The following is a 7,299-nucleotide window of genomic DNA, read 5'->3' as shown; positions in this document are numbered from 1 at the left end:
ATCATTTTGTACTAGTGCATGATGTAAAATAAAAAATTAATTAATTTAAAATTGATTTATATTCAAAGAAAAGTATTTTTCTATTTGTTTCTTATAAGATAAGAGGTACTATACCTTAAAAAATTGTTATTTTTTATTTTATATAACAGATTTTCAATATATATTTATGAAAACATATTTTTGTAAAACAAACTTAAAATATATATTTTTTCTTAAATTAAGATTTAATTATTAAAAACTATTGGATTAATTTTGATTCATTAAATTTAATCAAAGAAGTAATTAAATTTTGATAAATAATTAATAGATCATTAACCCTTAATCAAATAAAATTGATGAATTTTTTTTTTTAAATGTTGATTTATTTTAGATGAAGTATATGTAGAATGAGTGTTGAATTGATTTCCACCCATGAAATATATCAACAAACAGTTATAATAAAGTAGATATTATAAATGATGCAGTTAAGTAAAGGTAATGATATAGAATGGTAGAGAAGATAAAAAACTAGTTGTATAATGAAGTTTGAATGTGTAGGAAGCAGCTAAAGAAATGGATCCATTAAAAGAGTGGAAGGAAGTGGGAAGGGTATGAAGGATGTTATACCTTGAGTGTACCATAAACTCAGAATGAGGAAAGCGCCAAGGAAATGGGGAAAGCATACAAATAGAAAACATCTTCACTTTTCTCTGAGAACCTGTGGCCAGTGTTCTACCCAAGGAATATAGTAATAGTATTAGAAAAGTAATCGTTTAAAGTAATAAATAATTGTTTAAAGTAATCGTTTAAAGTATTTTACTTTACTTTTGCTCCACCAATGAACACACTGGTTTTAAAGACGACTCAAGATTGGTCTCCAAACAATTATTTATTACTTTAAACGATTAGTTTTCTAATACTATTACTATATTCTTTGGGTAGAACACTGGCCACTGGTTGAACCCTCTCAGAGAAAAGTGAAGATGTTTTCTATTTCTATGCTTTCCCCATTTCCTTGGTGGTGCCATTTTTAACTCGGTTTTCTTCAGGTAGACTACACCATGATGCATATATTTGAACTAAGTTTAGCAACATATCTCAGCTTTTCCTCTTTTCATCTCATTCAGTTTATTGCTTACGATTTGGAATAACACAGGTAATTTGCTCTGCTGAAGACTAAGAACAGCTTTCCTCATTCTGAGTTTATGGTACACTCAAGGTATAACATCCTTCATACCCTTCCCACTTCCTTCCACTCTTTTAATGGATCGATTTCCTTAGCTGATTCCTACACATTCAAACTTCATTATACATCTAATTTTTTATCTTCTCTACTATTCGCTTTACTTAACTGCATCATTTATAATATCTACTTTATTATAACTGTTTGTTGATATATATCATGGGTGGAAAAGAATTCAACACTCATTCTACATATACTTCTTCTAAATTAAATCAACATTTTACAAAAAGAAAATTCATCAATTTTATTTCATTAAGGGTTAATGAGATCTATTAATTATTAATTATTTATCAAAATTTAATTAGTTCTTTTGATGAAATTTGAAGTTTGTAATAATTAAATCTTAATTTAAGAAAATATATATATATATATATTTTAAGTTTGTTTTACAAAATATGTTTTCATAAATATATATTGAAAATCTGTTATATAAAATAAAAAAATAACGAATTTTTAAAGTATAGTGCATCTTATCTTATAAGAAACAAATAGAAAATATTTTTCTCTTAATATAAATCAATTTTAAATTAATTAATTTTTTATTTTTACATCATTAATATAACGTGAAGTATTATCTACCACATTGAAGGTGTTTTCTTATGAGTTCATTCACAATACAATCCAATCTTACTTTAAAACATAATTCATTCTTATTGGTTGAAATTGTTAAAGTATAAGTAGTGTCACAAAATATAACTATCACTTAAACCAATTAATTTTATAAATATCTCTGAAATAAAATTTAATTTCATGATATTATTAGTATATATTAATCAACGTAACTACTTTTATTATGTGTATTAAATATTTATATCATATGCACTGGAGTATTTTGAGAATGAATTGAATACTTATTATAAAATTATATTAACGGATGAATTGGATGGATAATTTTTTTAAATAAATTCTAACCTATTTCATGAAGTATTTTGTCTGATTATTATAATCTAAATTAAGATGTTATCTGATCTTTTTCCTTTTTTCACTCTTAAATTGTAATTAGTTTGACTAGCGTAGTTATTAACTTATTTGATAACTTATAGATAGTTTCGCCATAAAAAAAATATTTAATGAACTATCTTAAAGTAACTTATTTTAGGAGTTTTTAAACTACTTTAGTTATTTTTTAGTTTTTAATTTATTTAATTTCTTTTCATTAGTATTTTGTTTATATTTTAATACATCTTTTAATTATTACTAATTTTTTTCACTTATTATTACCTATAAACACATAATTAAAATTGTAAAAGAGAAACAAATGTAATACAAGTCTAAATTGAATTTGATTAATATGTTGGGTTGAGCTCGTAATATGTGTCTAAAGTATTTAAATTTGTGAGTTTATTTTATTTCACTTAAAGTGAAGGGGTTTTAGGTTAAGTGAGAGTGTTAATTTTGGTAGCCTTTGTGTGAAGTTTGATTTAGTAACTCATTCACGAGAAACATTATTCATTTGTCTTTTTCATTAATCTAGGCATATTTCACACAAAAAATAGTTATATTTATTTTATTGTATGAATGTGAACCTTAATAAACAATTTATGTTAACTCTCTAACTTAAAAAGATATTGATAGTTCATTGAGAGAAACCTTAAATTATAATTCTTTTACAATAACTATCATGAGCATAGATTGAAGTTTATTAACATTTCAACCAACTACCACTAGGTAAAATTTGAATTTTACAACCAATTTTAACAACGAATTTAGTCTCATCATCATAAAAAATACACACTGAATCAATAATGGATATTTTTTTTTATTGAAAAGGCAATAAAATGTAAAAAAAGAAGAAATGTGGACGAGGAAGATTGTGTGGAGAACATTCTTATAAAAAAAATTAGAGATAAATCCAAAACTCTCAACGATTAAAAACACGTAGACTCACATAGATAACAACATTTTACCATATTTAAATTTAAGATTTTAAATTATAGTTTATTTGAAATTCATATTTTAAATAACAAAATAAAATAAATAAAATTAGTATCAATTAAATCGATATGAACTTAAATAAATATTAAAAATATTATGATAAATTTAATTAATTTAAATAAATATAAAGAATAAATAAAATTAATATCAATTTAAAGTTAACTTTAATAAACATAAATAAGTTAATTTTAATTTAAATAAATATAAATATTAAAATAAATATATCTAGTGTTCGATAAATATTTATTAAAAATAATTAGATTAGTACGAATTAAGATAACGTTAATTTAAATAAATATAAATATAAAAAATAAATATGATTAATATTTACATTAATTTTAATAAATATAAAAAATAAAATAAAATAAAAATTAATTTAATAAAATAAAAAATTATTAATTTTGTACTAACTTAAATAAATATAAATATTAAAATTAAATAAAATTAATGCTAATTAAACTCATTAATTTTAATACATATTTTGAGTGACATACTAATTTTATTAATTTTTTATTCTATCAATAAATTAAGTCAATATAGCCTACTTTATTTGAGGTGATTTGCGCGTTATATTTTTGATAACTAATTGTTAAATATTATTTATTTATATATATATATATATATATATATATATATATAAAGTTTGACAAAATAAGTTTTACAAAGTTGCAGGTACACGAGGAGGAAAATATTCATAAAGAAGAGTGAGAGACACACGAGATGAAGTTTTTGTGGGTGATGATGAAGAGTTTTTCTCGTTCCAAGTTTGTCTCCGTGGTGGCTTTATAGCTCAAAAGCAAGGATTGAGGTGAGCACATTTTATATTTAACTAGCAAAACTTAGGTGTTTTGTATTTTTTTTATTATATTATCTTATTTTAATGATTTAAAAACTTGAATAAAAATAAGTTAATTAACCATATAAATTAAAAATTTACATGAAAGAAAAAACAGAGAATAAGCGTGACTAGTTTCTTGGAGTGGTTGGAGTGGTTGAAGTGTGTGCCGTTATTTTGATTAGATAAATAAAATTGTATTTATTTTTAATTTTAAAATAATTAAAAATAAAATAAATATACAAAATAATCTCCTTTATATATACAATAATTTTTAATTAAAATTATTGTTTTTATATTGAAAAATAATTGTTAAGATTTTTAAAGATATTTCATCAAATTAATTGTCTTTGAAGTGATACCTAAGATAATAACAACCTTCTAGGGGAGGGGGGAGAAGACCGCTCTCCACCAAAGATTTTTCATCATTAGACTAATATCTATAATTCTAGTTAGGATGTTAAAGACTCTAATAATGTACCTAAAAACATGTTATAGGTCATTATTTATTATTTTATTTTTTTCATAAATATAAGGTTAATTTTATTTGGATGGTATTCTTATTGTTTCTCTATACTTTATTCATTTTGCCCTTTTTTTGAGAGAGTTTGTCATGTGACTATTACGGAAACAAATTTTACTTTAATTTTGTTTTGGGATTAAAATTGATGTATCTTGTAGAAAATGAAAGTCATTTTAGGTTGGTTGTTTTAGAATTGATGTAAGAACTTTCTTCATCCATTCTAAAAAAGATGTAATGCATTTGGGTCTTGAAAACATGAACTTGTACGCATCCGAAACTTCCACAACGATATTGACAAGTTAGCAAAATTTTTCAACGACACCATCATATCCTTTGAGTTTGATGTTCTCATTATCAGCATCCATGTGCTTCTTGTTGTTCCTTCCATTTCCTCCTGCATTTATCAATGACTACAATCTCTATCACAACGTTAAGTCTACAACCTCACCGATATGTGTTGTAACCCCAACCTCACTGACATGTGTTGTAGCCTCAACCTCATCGACATGGACACCAACATAGGTGGTAAGGAAGATTATACCTCATTTTGATGGACACCAATATGGGTTTCATTCAGATGTGTGAGAAGCCTGCATTCGCATTAGCATATCTCATATTTGTTATGGGACAATTGATATCACTTACAACAATTGTTCTGTCGAGAATCAAACTTATGACCTTAGTTTTGATACCAGTTTTTGGTTCAAGCACTTACCATTAGATAAAAAATTATAGCTCATAATCAGGATGCAATTTTTACTACTGAAGAGCATATCAATCCAAACATCACGATTCAATTGTGATTTGGCTCACTTAACCTCCATCACGGGACAACTGATGTCACCCGCAACAACTTTGATAGAGATCAACCAAGAAATAACTTTGGACCATGTTAACAAATGAATAACTGCATCAATTTCAACTAAAAAATAATTCATATAAACATTGACTAAAACATAGACTAAAGTATTCTTTGTTGATAAAAAACAATTGACTAAAAAACTTTGAATTACATTAATAAAAAAAAAGTCTCATTCGCATCGATAAAACAATCCTAGCTCTTATAACTTGAAAAAATAGTCGTGCTAATGTTGATTAACTACCATGATCAGATGTTGATTGAGAAAACCTTGATTAATGTTGATTGAGAAAAGTCTGATTAACATTGGTTAATAATTATGAGTTATGTTCTAATCAACATTGGTTGATAAAATCCTAAATGCCATCAATTGAAAATATTATTTATTTATATTAATATAAAAAATTATGTTTAACATCAATTGGAAAATTTTGATGACGTTGAATTTTTTTTTAACTAATATTAGTTGAAAAATAACATTAACATATATCAATAAAAAAATCACTTTGATGATAAAGACAACTAAATAACTACGATTGACTTTAAAAAAGAAACACTCATCAATGTCATTAAAAAATGTTTAACAAATGACACCTTGATCTCAATTGAATTGAGGACTTTTCAACTAGAATTGAGTCGATGGAATCCTGATCTACATTGAGTTAAAGGGAGAATACGAAGAGAAGAGATAAGAATGAGAGAGAAAAGATTAAAAAAAATTCAATTTTTTACTTTTCGAGTGAAATTTGAAATTCTATAATTCTAAGAAATCAAATTACTCTCATATGTTCAAATCATTTTGTCCAATGTGGACCCCAAATCACCTTCACAATAAAAGTAATTTAGTTTACCAAGAAAATAAGTAGCATCTAGACAAAGTAAAGCTCGTACAATGAAGACAAAGTCTCACAACAAAAAGAAGGTCTAGTCAAATTGAGACCTTCTCAAATTACATACAAAACAACCTAAACATACTATTTTCATGATAACAAACATCTAAACCATTTACCATGTTAAAACAATGCCCAAGCCAAGATTAAGAGCCATATGGTCTACTCCCAAAAGCCCAATCAAGTGAAAATTCACTAAGAATAGTATAAATAAACAACAACCCCAAATATTTATGAACGAACAATTTTTCACTTTTACTGTTGTTATGTTGTTCTTGCCAAAATACCAACTTAAGCATTGAAGTGCATTTGCAAGCACACTATCCCTTCTTGATTGACTTGAGTTGATTACTCAAGGATAATCAAAGACCAAAAGGATCACACAAACTAATTAAATATAAAATAATCTAATATGGTTTTAGAAAGGTTCTCTCCACCTAATAAGAACATATGATGTCCACCATTGGGTTGAGTAAGACTTTCCTAGAAGACCACATGGTTTCAACATGCAACATGATGATCAATGAAAGAATAACACATGAGGAAACTCAAGAAAACTACATAAACCATGCAATATTAGTGTTAGAGCTCAAGAAGGAGTTCAAAACACTTAAAAAAGAAAAAATATAGAAGAGATGAACGAGTTAAGAGCTGAAAATTCAGCATGGAAAATAGTCATCATTCACACTCTTCACACGTGCTCGACATCTTCCCTCTTACACATAATATATTCTCTATTTGTTGAATGTAAAACTTTTATTCACATTCCATGATTATTTTCTTTGTAAATAATGTAAATTTAAAGAGCTTCCAACTAAACTAGTACACAAACAATCATTTTTAATATTTCAAAATAATATAAGTTATATATTGAATTTATTGTTAAAACTCAATTGGAGAAATGCAAAAAATGATAATAAATAAATGACTAATAAATTAAAACATGAAGTCAAAACTGATTAACTATTCAAAAGCTGAAAAAAATTAACTAGGTTTTTCTATTTTGTCCAAACAATGTAACATAATGTAATTTTG

At 25.2% G+C, this 7,299-nt stretch overlaps 1 long non-coding RNA gene across 1 annotated transcript; it reads left to right on the top strand.

Annotated features, from left to right (window-relative positions):
- Positions 1-918: 918 nt before the first annotated feature.
- LOC137819086 (uncharacterized) lies at positions 919-4,241 on the top strand. Its single transcript, XR_011082232.1, has 3 exons — positions 919-1,028; positions 1,136-1,198; positions 3,830-4,241. It is a non-coding gene; the product is annotated as an uncharacterized lncRNA (long non-coding RNA).
- Positions 4,242-7,299: the final 3,058 nt, after the last annotated feature.

Source organism: Phaseolus vulgaris, chromosome 10 (assembly GCF_000499845.2).
Source record: "Phaseolus vulgaris cultivar G19833 chromosome 10, P. vulgaris v2.0, whole genome shotgun sequence".
NCBI lineage: Eukaryota > Viridiplantae > Streptophyta > Magnoliopsida > Fabales > Fabaceae > Phaseolus > Phaseolus vulgaris.
The sequence above is the reverse complement of the archived record's forward strand: the minus strand, read 5'-3'. Positions and strand labels throughout refer to the sequence as shown.